We start from the raw sequence: 20,217 nt of genomic DNA, 5'->3' as shown, positions 1-20,217 counted from the left end.
CCATCATAAGTACAGTCATGAAAATGGTTTTGTAATATATGCCACACATATGCATAACCTAACAAAGCTGACCTGCTCAAGCAGTACAATAAGGGTGATGGGAATCAAAAATAATGAATCTCCATATTTAGATTTGTCTAAATGTGTGAGTGTACTGTTGACTTGAAACGTATATGTTTGCTATAAAGGACTGCAAACATATACCCAACATTTTGGGACTTGTGTGTGCGTGTGAGTGTGTGTGTGTGTGTGTCTGAGCACACAAAGCTGAGCCAGATAAAAGATCATGTCAAACAAATGGAGAGAAGTGGAACTGCCACCCGCTTACTCCCAGACAGCCATCAAACCGTTGACCCAGAATCCCTATAGCATAGTATGGACAGGTAATTATACACTGAGTGTACAAAACATTAAGAACACCTTCCTCAATGAGTTGCATCCTCCCTTTTGCCCTCAGAACAGCCTCAATTCGTCGGGACATGAACTCAACAAGGTGTTGAAAGCGTTACACAGGAATGCTGGCCCATGTTGYCTACAATGCTTCCCACAGTTGTGTCCAGTTGGCTGGATGTCCTTTGGGTGGTGGACCATTCTTGACACACACGGGAAACTGTTGAGCGTGACAAACCCAGCAGTGTTGCACTTCTTGACACAAACCAGTYAGCCTGGCACCTACTACAACACCCTGTTTAAAGGCACTCTAAATCTTTTGTCTTGCCCTTTCACCCTCTGAATGGCACACATACACAATTCATGTCTCAATTGTCTCAAGGCATAAAAATCCTACACTGATGGAAGTGGATTTAACAAGTGACATCAATAAGGGATTATGGCTTTTTCACTCACTCACTCACTCACTCACTCACTCACTCACTGAACTCACTCACTCACTCACTCACTCACTCACTCACTCACTCACTCAACCAAACAGACCCTATTGTGAACACCCAGACGGAACATGACCACGCACTCTGAGAAAGTCTTCAGAGGTGGCAAAAAGTGAAATGTGTCTACAGGCAAGTATCTAAAGAATGTCCTCTCTCCCATTTGCCACTGCTAAGTCAATGATAGACCCGCGCTTTGGTCGTCTCCAGTTGCTCCATGTACATGGTCCCAAATGGCGCCATCTACTCCCGATATAGTTGGGGGGAAAAATAGTGCACTATATAGGGAATAGGTTGCCATTCGGGACACATCCCGTAGTCATTTATGGAGGAATGTATCAGGCACTTCTCCCACTCTTCTGGTATGACTTATCCATTACCATGAAACAAAGAGCTGCTGTGTGCTARGACAGCAGAGCCCACATAGGGCATCACTATGAACACGACAATCTGTACTCCCCTGATGATATGCACAATGTCCATTCGTACGTGTTGAAAATGTTGAGCATAAGATCTGGACTATCGGCTGTCGAAACCCAATCCAAAGGTATACGGATGTTTTTTTTTGCCTGTACCTTCTGGAAGAGGATTCTGTTCAAGACCACCGTCTTGACGGACACATCCGCATGATCCATATCTCCCTCCCCTGTTTGTCGCCATGGACTCACTCTCTTAGCACGTGAAGGTTCTTCGCATTCTCGTCAGTCGCCTAGTTTTAGACCGTCTGATTCCTGCCACGTCCGTCACTAGAACTCATTACAGTACCCACCTCCTTCCCATGAGCAGCCGTTCAAAGGGCCCCTGACACCCTGCCAGGGTTCTGCCATGCTCTGGACAGGACGGGTAGTGCACGGAGCGCGTCCCAAATCGCACCCTATTCCTGATATTGTGCACTACTTTTGATCAGGGCTTTTGACGGGCCCTTTGAGGGTGCCATTTGAGACAGGCAGTCTGGAGGTCACCTGCCGCGTCTGACAGCGTACAGAGAGGCTGATTTCTACATTGAGAGGAAGCTGATTGCTGATCTATCCGACAAGGTCTTTTCCATGCTGGTTCTTTTAGCTCAATGAAAAACACCTATTAATGCTCTCACAATGCAGCCCGGTCACATTTTGCACACACAATCCGACACACACACACAGGAAACGTTTGGGCRCTCAACTTTTGGCCCCTGAGTGTATCTGCTTCACTTTGTGCACGTTCCTGTCGTAAAAAGATTTCCGTACATGTCGACACTTTCACACACATTCCAGTAACGAGGTCATTTCTGTTACTCTTGAGTGTTTGTAGTAGGGCAATAACTAGGACAAAGTCAAACAAAACTATAGGGGAGATAGGATATGTAAACGTGTAGAATTGTCGTCTCTAGTTTCATCGGCGTTGATCTGCTTTTTGGCATAAGATATGAAATACTTTATTCGMCCCCATTGCAGCATGTACAGTATACACAGTCATGGGGGGGAAAAAGTATTAAAATAACACCATAATACCGTCACATATCATTTTCCCAAAATAGTTAGGTGCCGGAACCTCGTTGGTAAACCTGTCATCCAATCACGTGGGAGCTGACTTTAACTTCTAGTCCTAGACAGACTAACTCACCACTGCTCTGTTTAGATTCGAGAGGGTCCAAGGGTTGGCACCTCCCACTGAGCTCAGTAGAACGGCTATTGGTTCATTCACAGACCAACATCCTCCTTGCCCTCCCCACTCTTAAGACTGAAAATGAACTTTAAYAATGAAGATTTAAACCCCTCCTAACTTTAAGGTTGAAGTTAAAACCACTCCTAACTGTAAGACTGAATTTATAATGCTATRACAGCACTGTTACAACGTTATATGAGGCTACTGTACAACGCTCAAGAGCTGATATCGTCCCATGTCGTCTCATGGGGTCTCCCTATGCAATCTACTAAGACATCTTGAATAATCAATGGCGCAAGTACCCAGAACTGCTGGGAGGCCAGATTGTTGACACGAATACTATTTCTGCAGATGGCTGTTTCTCCCTGTCCTTAAAATACCACTTAACTTGAGTTGCCTCTATTCCCCCTTGACACCTCTCTGTCTCCCACTTCCTTCCCCCCTCTCTTGCTCGTCCTCTGTCCCCAGTGAGTGTTCATGTGACCCATGTCTTTGGTACCCAGTGGACAGTCTGTGCTCTGCACTGAACAGTGATGGAGGTCTGTATGGAGCCATGGCCGTGCCATCTCTCTCTCACTAGCTGTATAATCCCAAACCTCCACCACACAGATAACCACAGCTCATTCTCCTCTCTGACTGTATCGGCTTCCTCTGGGGCTTTTCATTCAAACGTAGTCTCCACCGCCACAACTCAAACTCCGTTTACTCTYGCACCCTATTCCCTAATTATTGCACTACTTTTGACCAGGGCCTATAGGGCTCTGGTCAAAATGAGTGCGCTTGATACACTGAGTGTACAAAACAATAAGGACGCCAATTCTTTCCATGACATAGACTGACCAGTTGAAAGCTATGATCCCTTATTGATGTCACTTAAATCRACTTCAATCAGTGTAGATGAAGGAGAGGAGACAGGTTGAATAAGGATTTTTAAGCCTTGAGACAATTGATACATGGATTGTGTGTGTGTGCCATTCAGAGGGTGAATGGGAAAGACAAGATTTAAGTGTCTTTAAACGGAGTATTGCAGCAGGTGCCAGGCTTATCGGTTTGCGTCAAGAACTGCAGCGCTGRTGGGTTTTTCACGCTCAACAGTTTCCCGTGTGTATCAAGAATGGTCCACTACCCCAAAGGAAATCCAGCCAACTTGACACAAATGTGGGAAGCTTTGGAGTCAACATGGGCCAGCATTCCTGTGGAACGCTTTTGACACCTTGTAGAGTCCATGCACCGACAAATTGAGGCTGTTCTGAGGGCAAAGGCGGGTGTGCAACTCAATATTAGGAAGGTGTTCCTAATGTTTTGTACACTCAGTGTATATCTACACTCTCAGCCCTTCAGTCGAAATGGAAGGCTAATTATGGCACTTCTGCATTAAGACGTCTGAGAGAGAGAACGCAAACCTGACTGACCAGAGTTTCCTGTCTTCAATAAACAGATAGAGACATGTCTGCCAACCTGGATAGGCCGGGTACCAAAAGAGAGGAGCTAGATATGATATGAACCACTGTGATAGCCAGACTGTGTGTGTGTGTGTGTGTGTGTGTGTGTGTGTGTGTGTGTGTGTGCATACGTGTGTGTGCGAGAGATAGATAGAGAGAGGGAGACCGAGAGATAAAGAAAAACAGGACGAGATAGATACAAGAGTAGTTGAGGAAAAGTGTATAACTCATTTGCCTATCTGTAACTCTCTGAAAGTGAAAATGCATATTAACACAAAGGTACAACACCAGTGGCCATCATATTCCAGTGAGGTACTTCAACTAAACAAATGATGCATTTTACATGATTTTATTGGTGCTCGATGGAATGGAATTGCTCATTTTGAGTTGGTACACCTGTGTGTCTTTAACTCGACCGCAAACTCAATATTCTCCCATCTGGAAAAGGCGGTGAGCTCAAATAAAGTCACACAAACAAGTTTTATTTCCTCTGTGAGAGAGGCCCTGCTATCCAATAAGCCTGATCCTCTGTGAGAGAGGCCCTGCTAGCCAATAAGCCTGATCCTCTGTGAGAGAGGCCCTGCTAGCCAATAAGCCTGATCCTCTGTGTAGCAGAGGCCCTGCTAGCAAATAAGCCTGTGTCTTTCTGAAAACAGATCATACTTTAGATCTGACTCAAAAGAAAATGATTGAGCTAAAAAGAAACAGTCCGTATCACAACAAATTGCTTAGTAGATTTAATTTGTCTTCTCATGCATCACCCACAACTCCCTCCCTCCCTCCCTCCCTCCCTCCCTCCCTCCCTCCGTCCGTCCGTCCGTCCGTCCGTCCGTCTGTCTCTTTCTCCCCATCCTCCCTGTTCCTGACAAACAGAGAGTCCGAACAGCTCTGATGTTGGGCTCTGTCAGTACTAATGAACGCGTCCCGATGGCTTTGTGGAGGAACAGAACCAACCGACAGCTCTCTCTGTTATTGCCTAGCGCTCCACTGAACATCATCAACCCACGGTGTTTGTCTGCTGAACGCTGACACAATGTGCCGTTGGAGTACCCTGAGACACCAGTCGACTCCCCTTCTCCTCCCTTTCTCCTCCTCCCTCCTTCAGTAAACATCCATCCATCATTCCATTTGTGTGCATGCGAGGTTGACTMAACAGGTGACAAATGCACGGTGAAGTTTCCCCTAGGTGCAGACGATGGATCAGCTTCCCCACCCACCCTCACTCCTAACCTTAACCATTAGTGGTGGGAAATGCTAAACTGACCCAGGATCAGCGTCTAGAGGCACTTCACCCTACTCCTGCACATATGAAGTTGACATACACTCCCTTGAAAACTGGGCCAGTCCCTGCACATGAACATGTTCTACAACAGGGGGTGCTGTTTGCTACAATCTAATAATACAGTTAGAGTCATGTAGAAAAATGGGTTAAAACTTGGCAAAAGTGGAGAGAGAGAGTGTGTATGTGTGTGTGGAGGGCCTGAAATGGGACAAAGTGCTTCTATTGCTCTTCCTCACTCAGTAATAATCTCAGAACACCTATGCGTAAGTCTGAAAACGGGCACATGTGTGCCTGCTTGTGTGCATATTATTACCAACAACCTCCCCTTCACTGTTATTCTCTCTGCTCAGGCATGGGTGGACTAACTCAACCCAACCCAAACCTTGGCTCAGGCCCTCCCTAACACAGCCCAGTTCAGACATCCGCTGGTCTCCCTCTCTGCTCACCATCTATCTCTCATCGGACAGGCCCATAGCATCCTGAGGGGAGGAGAGGAGGAGAGGAGGAACAGAAGAGAAGAGAGGAGGAGGAGAGGGGCATCGCCTGAGATCAGATGTGACTGGGACATCCTGCCAGGAGAGAGAGAGTGGGGAACGCCTCTCACTCTCTTCCCCTGATTTACTCCCCGACTCTCCCTCTCCTCCCCTTGCTAGGAGAGTTGTTCCTGGGGCTGTGAGTCACTCAAGGCTGGGCCCCGGCCTCTAGACCTCCAGAGCAACCACTAACATAGCAGAGAAGTTGCCTCGCTGGGTGCTACTGTATATGAAATGGATAGTATCCCCTCCTCTGCATGTATCGCTGAGACTGAGCACAATACATGAAGTATCAGAGAAGTGGGATATCTTACCCACTAAATGGACAGATTTCAAGATCATGTCCGTGACTTCCTCCTGCAAATACAATATGGAGTCATTATAGTTGAACATCATGGTGGGAGGCTTAAAGTCCAATGCAGCCATTTGTATCTCAATATCAAATCATTGCTGGGTATCAATTAAGTGCCTTACTGTGATTGTTTTCAATTAAAATGATTAAAAAGAAACAAAAATTGCTTCAAAGCAAAGAGCAATTTCTCAAGCAAGACTTTTCCTAGGACTGTCTGGGAGTGGTCTGATTGGGGAGGGGAAACCTGAACATTAGCTGTTATTGGCAGAGAGATTTGGAACTCTCTTTCTTATTGGTCTATGAACTCATTTAATGCCTGGTGATGTCACCAGCCAGGCCAAAACTCCATCCCATCAAAACAACATTTCAGGCGCTCTTTTCAAACAGCTCTTACACTAACAACCTAATAGTGTGGTAATATATATAAAACACAGAAAAAAATATTTTTTGACTGAACTGGGCCTTTAAGACTAATAATGAATCCCAAACTAATCAATAACTGCTTACAGTACAGGGAACTGCTTGCTCACATACTGTATACACCTCTAGAGAACAAACAGAGAGTGTATGGCATTGATCTGTCTCTCAGTCCATCTGAGTGACAGTTGAGACTCGGTGGTTGGACAGTTGAGGAACCTCAGTAACAGCCTATGATGTCGCCAAATTTAAAATTGAATCCAACGTACTGTATTCCTTGTCCCTGCTGATGCCTGACAAGTAATGCTAGCCCAATCATAACATTATAAAAAGGTTTAGTATAGCAGACGTGTTTGTTCTTGATGATAACATACCTCTTATCTTTTGGCAGGAGGCGCAAGATTACGCCCCCCCCCCCTTTCTCTCTCTATCCATCTCTCTCCTTCTGTCATACCTATGAGGGTCGTAAAGACAGGAGGCACGCCACAGGGATAAGTTGAATTTCAGGAGCGGGCCCAGTGGACATTAGACTGGATCAGCTGTCCACATAAGAATACACTCGTGACAAAGAGAAGAGAAAGGAAAAGAGAGAGAGAGAAAATCACTTTTCTAATCTATACAGCTGTGGTAGGTGGTGCACATAGTTTTTGCAGCTTCCATATTGGTTCTGTTTTAGTGTGTCTTTTAATATGACGGTCCTTGCAGTCAAGTTTATTTAAAAGTGATTGTGCTGCAATTGGCTCTCTCCATAGTGATGAGCAGCTTAAGGGCTCTGACTTGCCAGCCAGCCAGCCAGTCAATCACACATTCATTACTTATTTTTCTTTCCTGCACCACACCTGCCTCTCTCCTCTCTGACTCTCTCTCCATCTTTCTTTGTCTGTCTCTCTCTCTCTCTCTCTCTCTCTCTCTCTCCCTCCCTCCCACGTCCTCTGTCGCCCTCCATCTCTCTCTTGCCTCTGGACATGCCAGGCTAGACTTCGCTGGCCACAGACCTCATTTGCAACCCCAGGTTCATCTGTAACCCTTCAGGTCCAGCAGTGCAGTGCAAATAGGAAATAAATGATACAAATCGATGTGGAACTTCCTAGGGTGAACTGCGCTTCCTCCAGTTGCGTCCTCCAGACTGTCATAGTACTATCTGCCTGTCTGTCTGTCTGTCTGTCTCTTTCTCTCTCAAGAGCATTTGAGAACTACCAAAGTGCACATCAACTGCGATTTGCATTACGTATCCCAGTTTATCTTCTGGGACAGTCTGTGATATAAACACAGAGGATTGTTGGCACTGTTATCTAGCTAGGTGTGTTGACACGAGGACCAGTTGAGTTGATAAATGATGCAGGTGGCAGAGCGTTGTGAAATACTCCGCGGTGGAGCAACTCACACTGAGAACACTGGAGCGTCTGTCTCAATGTTTATCTGTGAAACTTGCGGTGTGCGTGCGTGCGTGCGTGCGTGCGTGTACATGGGAGGGAAGGAGGGATTCCTGAGCACCAGCTAGACTATTCAAACATGGAGGGAGGCAGGTCTGTAAATGCACCCCAGTCAACACATTAGACTTCCCCGGATAAATAAAGGTAAATACAATTCAAATAATTCCCCAACTACCAAAGCAATGAATAGAAACGGGATTCAGAATTGTGAAGCAAGGGCGTTAGTAAGTTGAAGGTTCTTCATATGTGTGGACATGTATCCGGAGTAAATCCCCTCTCCTGCAGAGACATTGTTCTGTAGCGTGGGGGTGAAAGTCTCCACCAACAACAGCCTGAGGTCAGAGAAACCAACCAGGTGGCAGAGCATTATGAAATACCCTGTGGTGGAACAACACACGAAGAACCCTAGCTTCTGTCTCACTGTTTACTTGTGAAACCCGCTGTGTGTGTGTGTGTGTGTGTGTGTGTGTGTGTGTGTGTGTGTGTGTGCGGGTGTGTGTCTGTGTGAGTGTGTGCATGCGTGCGTGCGTGCTTGCGTGCGTTCGTGGTGGGTGTGCGTGCGCGTGACTGTGTGGACTGCACCCAGGCATGGGTTGTCTTGAGGAGTAAGGGGTTGGGGGTGTGTTTGGTGGCAGGCTGCCCATCTCTAGTGGGAGTGATGGAGTGAAGGAGAGATGGAGGGATGACTGAGCACTGGCCAGACTGTTCGAACATGTTAGTACGTTACATTCCCCAACTATCAATAGACATGGGCTTCAAAAACAAGGGCGTCAGTAGGTTGAATGTTCTGCATATGTGTGGGCATGCACACTGAGTAAATCCCCTCTCCTGCAGAGACATTGTTCTGTAGCTTGGGGGTGAAAGTCTCCACCAACAACAGCCTGAGGTCAGAGAAACCAACCACACCTTGAATAGCTTCCCAAGTTTACACAGCAAGCGGGGGTGAGCTACAATCACAAAACTGGTGTCACTTCTAAAACCCAGAGGTGGCCCGTGCAATAACAGTTTACCAACACGAAACAGATACAAGTCCCACTCCCATATAAAACCTCTGTGTAAGTGATAGAGGAGGTCTAATGGTGAAGGGAATAAGAGGCTTTGTTCCCACCAGAGAGGGAAAGAGTCACCACAGACTTTAACTGGCTCACCAGAGCGGAGCCAGAGGCTTTGTCCCAAATGACACCCTGTTCCCTATTTAGTGCACTACCTTTATTCCATTAAATAGGGAATATGGTGCCATTTGGGATGTAGACAGAATCCACAGTCAAGCAGGAATGAGATCATGTGATGTATGGCGGGAGAGGGCTGAGATGGAGTGAATGGCTCAGTGGCTGGCTCTGTCTAACCACACTGCTGCAGTGTCAATTACTGATGCTACTCTGCCTGGCTGTAATAGTTACTCCTGTGTGGGTAGCGCCCCCCAGTGTTAGGGACATAGGAGTGTCAGAGAGAGACTTTATATAAACGTTGGTAACAATTTAAAATAAAGGCTGCCTTATTGTAAAGTGGTACATAAACGTTTTATATTGTGACCCATCGAAATCCTTCAGAGTTTTCTTGTGATCTACAATGTTGTCGAGGCTCAAGCCACAACAAAACAATTCAAGCCCCCATTATGGAAATGCTGTTTCAGGACATAGCTAATAGACTACCTCAGCTCTTCGTGAAGTTGATCTGTTTAAATGACATTGCCACCCTTGAACGCAACTTATTTATACTATTTTCTAAATTGTTGAATAATAGCGAAGACATCAGAGTATGAAATAACACATGTGGAATCATGTAGTAACCCGAAAAGTGTTGAACAAATCAAAAGATATTTTAGATTTGAGATTCTTCAAATGTGTCACCCTTTGCCTTGACGACAGCTTTGCAAAACTGGCAGCAACCAAACTGGCAGCAACTGCAGGACAAAACAGACCAAAAGGCTCAACCATTTAAGTTTTAAGACTAGTCGTTACTCCAATATGTCATCTGTACATTAGAAGTTGATGGGGCACTATAACAACATTGGAGTTAAATTGGTACAGCATTCTCACTCACGGGTGCAACAAATATAGCCTCTTACAAAGCACACCTCAAAATATGTTAATGAGCCAGAAACAGCAATATCATGCACCCACTAGTGGTCAAAAGGTTTTTGGCGCGCCAAAGATATGGTGCGGTACTGTATTCTGTGGGGTGGAAAAACAGCAATTTTCCCACAATGCACCATCATTTACAGTTTGCTATAGTAAAATGTTTCAGAGTTTTTTTTTTTACTGTTGATAATACCTAAAATGACTGTATAAATTACCGTTTTTCGTAACAGTGTAGGAATAGAATGACTAATTTAAATTATTTGGGCTTCTCAGCCTTGAACATATCGATATAGAAAGACCCAAACCAAACAAGGTAAAGTTGAGACCTGTTCGGTTGTGCAGCACAACAGATTCTTGCTTTCTATTAAGTTAGCTAAATGCTAATTATCTTAGCGAACTAGCGTGTAGCGACATATTTACAGCATTACATGCTCTGGTGGAGAGAGGAGGCTACAGTTACACTCTCAGCAACGAGCTAGAGGCAGCTAGGGGGTCTAAAATAAGACTACTTGTTTTTTTGTTTTTTTAAGAGAGAAAAGGCTGTAATTTTAGAGAAGATGAGAGATGAGAATAGACGAGGGAGAGAGAGAGAGGAGACAAGAGAGAGAGAGAGGAGTGGAGAGAGAGAGTGACAGGGAGGAGGAGGACGAGCAGGGGGGATGATGAAGGAGAGAGATGATAGTGAGAGAGGAATGAGAGAGACGGAGGAAGAGATGGGGAGGAGGGAGCAGATACAAGCTGCCAGAGGACGGATGTAGAGGCAGTAGGGGGCTAAAGAATAGATAACTAACTTGTTTGTTTAGAGAGAAAAGGCTGATGAGAGAGAGAGAGAGAGAGAGAGAGAGAGAGGAGAGAGAGAGAGAGAGAGAGAGAGAGAGAGAGAGAGAGAGAGAGAGAGAGAGAGAAGAGAGAGAGAGAGAGAGAGAGAAGAGAGAGATAGAGAGAGAGAGAGAGAGAGAGAGAGAGAGAGAGAGAGAGAGAGAGAGAGAGAGAGAGAGAGAGAGGAGAGAGAGAAGAGAGAGAGAGAGAGAGAGAGAGAGAGAGAGAGAGAGGGAGAAAGAGGTGGGTGATTTTAACTGTTTCAGAACTCTGGGAACAGTGGCTAGCGGACCTCACGGGATAGGAGCAATCTGATTTGCTCCTGATGACATCATTCAATCACAGCCCCATCCCATTGTGCGATGTCATACAGTGCTGAGTATGTCAGTGATGTAATGATGGAAGGGCCGTCACACCACAGACAGTGGGGCGAGCAGAGCACCCCTCTTTCCCTCTCTCTCCCTCTTCTCTTTCATTTTCTCCTCCTCCCTCTCTCTCTCTCTCGCTCTCTCTCTCTCATTTCTCTTCCAGACTCTTCTCCTTCAAACTCTTTCCCAGCTCATTGGGTGTTTATTAGTCCTAAAATCAGGACCCAAACTTGTACCATTTTCCTCCAGCATATCTCCTCTCATGCCCAGAGAAGGGTGACACAGCAGAGGTGTCAAATCGGTTAAGCTCTCTTCCTGTCCATCTCTTAGGGAGGTTTAATTAAAATATGGTTCACAGATCCTAAGTCTCTCCCGCAGGCTGAGGCAGGGAAGAGGAAACCATGGTAACCACAAAGGCTATGCTGCTGATTATGTCCCAAGATCAGCTCTCTGGCCTCTACCTCACAGGGCTACAGCAAACAGACACTACGCGCTTCACACACACACGCACACACACACATACTGTGGCCTTCTGAGTAGAGACTCTGGGCAGTGGGCGCTAAGAACTTGTATTTCATTCCAATTGAATTTATTTATTGAATTTCTGGAGGATGGACAAGCATATCCGATTTTTAATCACACACTTTGTGTGCGGTGTGTGTCTGTGTGTATGCACGTGTGGGCAACACGTGCATGCATGGTGTATGCACCCGGTATATGTGTGTGGTGTGTGTGTGTGTGTGTGTGTGTGTGTGTGTGTGTGTGTGTGTGTGTGTGTGTGTGTGTGTGTGTGTGTGTGTGTGTGTGTGTGTGTGTGTGTGTGTGTGTGTGTGTGGATTTTGTGGTTTACGGTTGGTGGTTTGATTTGTTGTGTGAAATTGGATGTGCGTGTGTGTATGTGTGTGCGCGCCCAGGGAGGACAGCCTAAGCTCAAGCGGATTAGTGTAGAAACTTTGGCCATAATCAACGAGAGCCACAGCAGCGCTGAGTCCAGATTACCCGCCCGTAGATAATACTAAATGACCACATACAGTGAGCTTCAAAAGTATTGGAACAGTGACACATTTTTTGTACTCTTGATTTTAAATGATACAATGATGATGAGGTTAAAGTGCAGACTATCAGCTTTAATTTGATCCATATCGGGTGAACCATTTAGAAATTACAACACTTTTTGTACATAGTCACCCCATTTTAGTGAACAAATAGTATTGGGACAAATTCACTTATACAGTGGCTTGCCAAAGTATTCACCCCCCTTGGCATTTCTTCTATTGAGTTGCCTTACAACCTGGAAATAAAATAGATTTTTGGGAGGTTTGTATCATTTGATTTACACAACATGCCTACCACTTTGAAGATGCAAAATATTTTAAATTGTGAAACAAACAAGAAATAAGACAAAAAAACTGAAAACTTGAGAGCGCATAACTATTCTCCCCGCCAAAATCAATACTTTGTAGAGCCACCTTTTGCAGCAATTACAGCTGCAAGTCTCTTGGGGCATGTATCTATAAGCTTGGCACATCTAGCCACTGGGATTTTCACCCATTCTTCAAGCCAAAACTGCTCTAGCTCCTTCAAGTTGGATGGGTTCCGGTGTACAGCAATCTTTAAGTCATAACACAGATTCTCAATTGGATTGAGGTCTGGGCTTTGACTAGGCCATTACAAGACATTTACATTTTCCCCTTAAACCACTCGAGTGTTGCTTTAGCAGTATGCTTAGGGTCATTGCCCTGCTGGAAGGTGAACCTACGCCCCAGTCTCAAATCTCTGGAAGACTGAAACAGGTTTCCCTCAAGTATTTTCCTGTATTTAGCTCCATCCATCATTCCTTCAATTCTGACCTGTTTCCCAGTCCCTGCCGATGAAAAACATCCCCACAGCATGATGCTGCCATCACCATGCTTCACGGTGGGGGAGGTGTTCTCGGGGTGATGAGAGGTGTTGGGTTTGCGCCAGACATAGCGTTTTCCTTGATGGCCAAAAAGCTACATTTTAGTCTCATCTGACCAGAGTACTTTCTTCCATATGTTTGGGGAGTCTCCCACATTCCTTTTGGCGAACACCAAATGTGTTTGCTTATTTTTTTCTTTAAGCAATGGCTTTTTTTTCTGGCCACTCTTCTGTAAAGCCCAGCTCTGTGGAGTGTACGGCTTAAAGTGGTCCTATGGACAGATTCTCCGCTGTGGGCTTTGCAGCTCCTTCAGGGTTATCTTTGGTCTCTTTGTTGCCTCTCTGATTAATGCCCTCTTTGCCTGGTCCGTGCGTTTTTGTGGGTGGCCTTCTCTTGGCAGGTTTGTTGTGGTGCCATATTCTTTACATTTTTTAATAACGGATTTAATGGTGCTCCGTGGGATGTTTAAAGTTTCGGATTTTTTTTTTAATAACCCAACCCTGATCTGTACTTCTCCACAACTTTGTCCCTGACCTGTTTGGAGAGCTCCTTGGTCTTCATGGTGTCGCTTGCTTGGTGGTGCTCCTTGCTTAGTGGTGTTGCAAACTCTGGGGCCTTTCAGAACAGGTAAATATATACTGAGATCATGTGACAGATCATGTGACACTTAGATTGCACACAGGTGGACTTTATTTAACTAATTATGTGATTTCTGAAGGTAATTGGTTGCACCAGATCTTATTTAGGGGCTTCATAGCAAAGGGGGTGAATACATATGCATGCACCACTTTTCAGTTTTATTTTATTTTTATACATTTAAAAATATATATATTTTATTTCACTTCACCAATTTGGACTATTTTGTGTATATCCATTACATGAAATCCAAATCAAAATGTATTTAAATTACAGGTTGTAATGCAACAAAATAGGAAAAACACCAAGGGGGATGAATACTTTTGCAAGGCACTGTATGTGCATTAAAGTAGTGAAAAGTTTAGTATTTGGTCCCATATTCATAGCACGCAATGACTACAAGCTCGTGACTCTACAAACCTGTTGGAAGCATTCACTGTTTATTTTGGTTTGCATTTCAGATGACTTTGTTCCCAATAGAAATGAATGGTAAATAATGTATTGCGTCATTTTGGTGTCACTTTTATTGTACATAAGAAACACTTCTACGTTAATGTGGATGCTACCATGATTACGGATAGTCCTAAATGAATCTCAAATAATTTTGAGTGAGAAAGTTACAATAACAGGGGAGGTTAGCATTTGATATTTATGCCTATACACTTTATCCATGGTCTGAATGGTACTTATTACATACATAGCCAAGCTTTTCTCATCTCCACCATGTACTGTACATCACATCAAAGGAGTTGAGCGGAGACGACTGCGGGTAGTCGCTGTCAATCGAACCCTTACCGTGTACCTGTGTTTGTCCTCTGTAGGCGAGTGCCTTTCTTTGTTTGCCGAAATCCATACTTTTTAATAAAACGTTCGTCAAATACAACCACCGACTGTTCCCTCGTGTCGACTGACAGCGGCTCGATGCAGTTGGAGGTACACTCGGCCTTCAGTCGTTGCAACACAACTCTACCGACGTGTACATACCGTGGAGTTGAGAAACCCAGCTAACGTGGACACGGTCAAACAAAACACACCATGTTATGGAATACTACCTCACACACCAGCTATAGGTTGAATGTTACAAAGAGTGTACAAAACATTAGGGACACCTTCCTAATATTCATTTACGCCTTCCCCTTTTTTTGCCCTCAGAACAGCCTGAAATCGTTCGGGCATGGACTCCACAAGGTGTCGAAAGCGTTCGACAGTGATGCTGCACCATGTTGACTCCAATGCATCCCGCAGTTGTGTCAGGTTGGCTGGATGTCCTTTGGGAGGGGAACCATTCTTGATACCCACAGGAAACTGTTGAGTGTGGAAAGCCCAGCAGCGTTGTAGTTCTCGACACCTGGCACCTACTACAACACCCCGTTCAAAGGCACTTCAATCTTTTGTCTTGCCCAATCACACTCTGACTGGCACACATACACAATCCATGTCTCAGTTGTCTCAAGGCTTAAAAATGATGCTTTACCTTCTTTCCTCCCCTTCATCTACACTGATCGAAGTGGATTTAACAAGTGATCATAGCTTTCACCTGGTCAGTCTATGTCATGGAAGGAGCAGGTGTCCTTAACAGTTTGTACCCTCAGTGCATTTCTCATCTCATATCCCCCACAACACCTCTCAACACACATAGCGCTACGTGTGGCTGGTCCCAGCGGAAATCATCCCACAGTCCTGGCATTGCAAGCACCGTGCTCTACCAACTGAGCCACACGGGACCATTTTGACTATAGTGAATGATATGCAGTTATATTGAGTCCTTCTAACTGGGGCTCATCAATACTTGGAGGAAGACACCCATCCATTATGGATGCAGACAGTCTCTATAAATGTAGATCGAGAAAGTGGCCATAATTAAACTCATTAAGAGCCCTCCATCATGATCACCATGCTGACAGAGGGTTCGTCCCAAATGGCACCCTATTCCCTACGGCATGGACGGCATGGAGTACCATTTGGCACGCGGTGTCTAAGTCCATCAAAGCAGAGACGCCGGCCCATGACTGTCATCCATATGTCAGGGGCTAATAGATATTCAGTGGCCACAGGTTAAAAAACAAGAGTTCATTTCAAACTGACTGAGGTTAATACTGATTCCTAACTTCACTTATGTCAGAATCGAATGTTAGAATAAGAGTCAGATCGTCGCTGCTTTAGATTCAAGCGGTCCTCAGAACCGGTCCGGTTGATTGGGTTGGTGTCTAGTGAATGGACGGACAATGACGAACTCAGGCCCAAGAGAGTGAGGTTGAGGGTTAAGTAAAAGTTTCATCGGCGCAACCGCCAAAACAGTCCCCGCCCCTGGGTGGGTCCACAGTTCCACAGTTCTGATTCAGTGAGGTCATATAGTCAGTGAAATGTCTGGGATATCAGTGTCAGACGCACGCACGCACGCACACACTCACTCACTCACTCACTCACTCACTCACTCACTCACTCACTCACTCACTCACTCACTCACTCACTCACTCACTCACTCACTCACTCACGCACCACCGCCCCCCCCCCCCCCCCCCCCCCCCCCTTACAGGAGTCTTCCTAGGGAAGTCATCTCTCTCCTGATGCAATCAGCTGATTCAGTCCTACAGTTCCCTAGGGTTCAACCTGAGAGAAGTGAGATGGTTATTTGTGGTCCTTTTGTGGTTAGGCTGCGGTCATCCTCATCCTAATGGCACTAGCATGTGCTCTCCAGTGGTCAAGGACCATGACCGCAGTGGTAAAATTAAGCAGGGTATTGTTGTTGTGCTTCTGGAGGGAAGGACATAGACGTCCTGGAAGGAAAACCAGATGGAAAGGAAAAACAACTTTGAACAAAAGCCTTGAAAGAAGCAAGAGAAAGGACACGAGAAAAGGCAAGGAGACCTCTCTCTCTCTAGCCAAGGAGGGTAGGGCAATGGACCTGAGAGACCTCTCTCTCTCTCTCTCTCTCTCTCTCTCTCCCTTTCTCGCTCTCTCAAATCAAATCAAATAATATATACATTTATTTAAAGTGCATTTAACAAAGTCACAACACACACTCTCTCTCTCTCTCTGTGCCACACTTGGATGGATTGTTGAAGTGTTCTGGACAGCTTCCTCTCTTCCTGCCATTATACAAACCAATGGAAAGGTTTGGAATTTTCAGGAATGTTCTGTGGCCGTGACTTTCAAGGTGTAAGCTGATAGGAATATCTTAGGGGGATGAAAAAGGGGGAAATTAAGCAGCAGCCTCTCTCAGCAGTCTTTTACCAGGGGAGGTGAGCTCAGAAAGTTAAAGACAAATCTAGCCAAGATTTCCAGTTTCTGATTTCTTTCAAATGCATTTAAGTCTGCATTTATTTCTTCAGTATCTACAGACGTGCAGACTCTCCGTTAGATTTCAAATCGAATGATATTTCATGTAAATAAATGGATTTAATTCAAACCACCTTTTATTATTCTGAGGCCTCAGTGGATGTGCTGAGATCCTGAAGGCAACTAAATGAAATATTCAAAATGAGAAACAAAACATCTCCAAATTAAATTCACACAGTGCGCAGAAAGCAGCAGATCCCATCTTACTTTGCAATGTCTCCTTATAAAGGGTTTAACCACAACCAAAAATCAACAATACAATGGAAAACTGTTTGAAATGACGAGGGGAAAAATAGGAAGAAAGCACTTTCCGCACTTTAAATGTCAAGTTTTACTAGATGGGGTTTTGCAACTCAGGAGGTAGCTCTGGTTGGAGGAGTACTCCGGGTGTGTGAAGTGCATTGTGGTTATCATCACCTCTTTTCAGGGGGGATGGGTACAAATGTCAACTCTTCCAATCAGATTCTGCAACAGACTAACGTCCTGTCCAGGGGGTGTACTTGTACATCATGCTGCCTCACACGACAGAAACAGGAGATAGGCTCCTGCCCTATGGGGCGTTCCGGCTCAGACAAGGCTTATAGTACTTTACTTCCTATCACTTTCTCCCTGCCTCGACATCTTTCACCGCTAAAGTATCCCAACACGAAGAAACCCTTGCAAAAAGTGACATCCAAACAGGACCTTTAAAAATGTACCTTAATCCCCCTCAAAGTGTGCCACAATTACTCAGAAAAGGATGGATTAAAAGGCATTTACTGTGTATGCAGATTGCCACCTGTAGTCTGGCTTCATAATAATAATAATAGACATATTTTATGTAGCGCTTTTCAATTATACAGATAATATCAAAGTCGCTTAAAAACAAAACGCAAAAGTACATGTGGTTCTTGGGCTGGACAAGGGTGTTCAACAATGGTCTTCATAGTTCCTATCCATAATTTTGAGCACACCCCAATAACGTTTCGTATTAAAGTAATGGACTCAATCATATGACAAAACCGATGTCTTCAGCACAGATGTGGATTCAGAGTTGGGAACTCTGTCACACTCCAACCCAATCCCATGTCACAGGATTGATGCAGTGCCTTCCCTGATCCACACAGTACAACATCAATAAAGCTTTAAAACATACCACTCTCACTCCAAAGTCATCATCTGAAACTATATTTAGGTTTATATGGATGAGACTCAATATTCACATTTTCAGGGACAGTATTTATTTTATCATGTCTGTTTTTGCTCATAGGGTGCACCCCAAATGGCACCCTGTTCCCTATGTGGTTCACTACTTTTAATAGGGCTCTGGTTGAAAGTAGTGCACTATATAGGGAAAAGGGTGCCATTTGTGACGCAGATGGAGAGTGTTATCATTATAGTTTAACCACCCTAAAGAGAGACAGTGGGCCAGTTTCCTCCAACTCTATATCTGTGTTACTCACACTAACATCCTGTGTATTTCTTGCAACGGCGACCGCAATCTAGTCTAACCAGCAAACCCAGGACACGCTTTCAAGAATATGTCCAATGCGGGGACCTCAAAACATTGTGTTTGCTAACGGAAAGTGTAATATGGGGTGCGATAAGGAGTCATTAGCTTATGGATGGAGGAAAAACTTGAAAAGAAATCATCCGAGGACAAGGGCCCAAGCTTTTCCAAAAAACGACTTACTGAGGTGGAATTTCATCCATATATCAAATATCGAACTAAAGACTTATCTTAATTAACAACTGTTCATAAGGACGGAGACAGCTTCCCACTTCTTACCAACACAATGTCTGCATCCTAAATGGAACCCTATTCCCTATATAGTGCACTACTTTTTTTACCAGGGCTCATGGGGCTCTGGTCTAAAGTAGTGTACTATAAAAGGGAAAAGGCTCCCATTTGAGACGGAGGCAAATACTCCAAAAAAAGGATTGAGAGAAGCGAAGGCAAATGGATGTCCAATTAAACCATCCTGATAGGAAAGGCACATCAAGGGCTTATCACAATGTTTCACCCGCTCATCAATTAGCCACTAATTCTGATTATCAGGGTGCTCCTCAGGTCGTTTCATCGCTCCGTCCTCATCCCTCGCTCCTGACTCATTCTTGCTGTTTCATGCTGATATCTTGTTGCTTAAACCCTCACGCGCTGATATCATGCTGGTAAACCCCTTACATAACACTACGGAAGCAAGGAGGAAGGAGACACTCTAGGCAGAGTGTGGTAAAGCTGATCTAAGGTTCAGGTGTCCATAGCGACAAACGTTGATTTGCCTATGAGCATATAGAGACAAACAAAGGGACGTTACATACAGTATCGTGTTCAGAACGTGTGACCTTCCACGCACCCGACCAAACCAGACCGGTCTTGTATCTTTAAAGATGCCGTTTCTGTGGGGGGAGACGACAATGTTTGCGCAGGAATGTTAACAGTGAGAGGGGGAGTGCATAATGGGAGCTGAGAGTGTCAGCGGAGGATGGTGTGTGTTCTCTATGGGAGGAGAGCGGAACGTTTGTCTTGCCCCTGCTGGAGGGGGAGGAGATGGGAGAGGGGAGTCAACAAATTACTTCGCAAGTGATGAGGTGGAGTTCATGAATGTCTTTGGTTAAAAAGATGGGGGAATAAGATTGAGGGATGTGTGTGAGTAGAACATGTGTGTGTGTGCATGTGTGTGTTAGACGAGCATGTCTTCAAAGACATTGACAATATTGATAAATGATTGTTCAAAAAATGTATAAATAAAGAATTAAAGCCAAATGGTTGATGCTAGTTCAGTTTGACCCAACTCCAACCAATTCTCTGGATAAGCCACATTTACCCTCCCTTTAATAGAGGCTTGCTCCTCACAGCGCAGCCTCCTAAAAAACAAATGTAATGTCTTGCCAGATTTTCCATAAGCTCAGTGCCCAGCCCACGTCACCATAGGACAGGAAGCACATATTTCATCTATGGATAATCCCTGTCACATCCAGCATATAGGCTCCTATGAACTCCTTTAAATGCTGATGTCTTATGTCATTCTCTACCGTGACCTAACAATAGAATGACAAAGAGTACGGAAGACTAAAGATGTCAAAAAAGAAACGATGAAATAAATC

General features: G+C 44.8%; 1 protein-coding gene across 1 annotated transcript in view; it reads right to left on the bottom strand.

The window, feature by feature from the left end:
* The window catches only part of LOC111973168 (sickle tail protein homolog), a 193,366-nt gene that overhangs the window by 113,224 nt on the left and 59,925 nt on the right, over positions 1–20,217 (bottom strand).

This window comes from Salvelinus sp. IW2-2015, linkage group LG14 (assembly GCF_002910315.2).
Source record: "Salvelinus sp. IW2-2015 linkage group LG14, ASM291031v2, whole genome shotgun sequence".
In the NCBI taxonomy this organism is placed as follows: Eukaryota; Metazoa; Chordata; class Actinopteri; order Salmoniformes; family Salmonidae; genus Salvelinus; species Salvelinus sp. IW2-2015.
The sequence above is the reverse complement of the archived record's forward strand: the minus strand, read 5'-3'. Positions and strand labels throughout refer to the sequence as shown.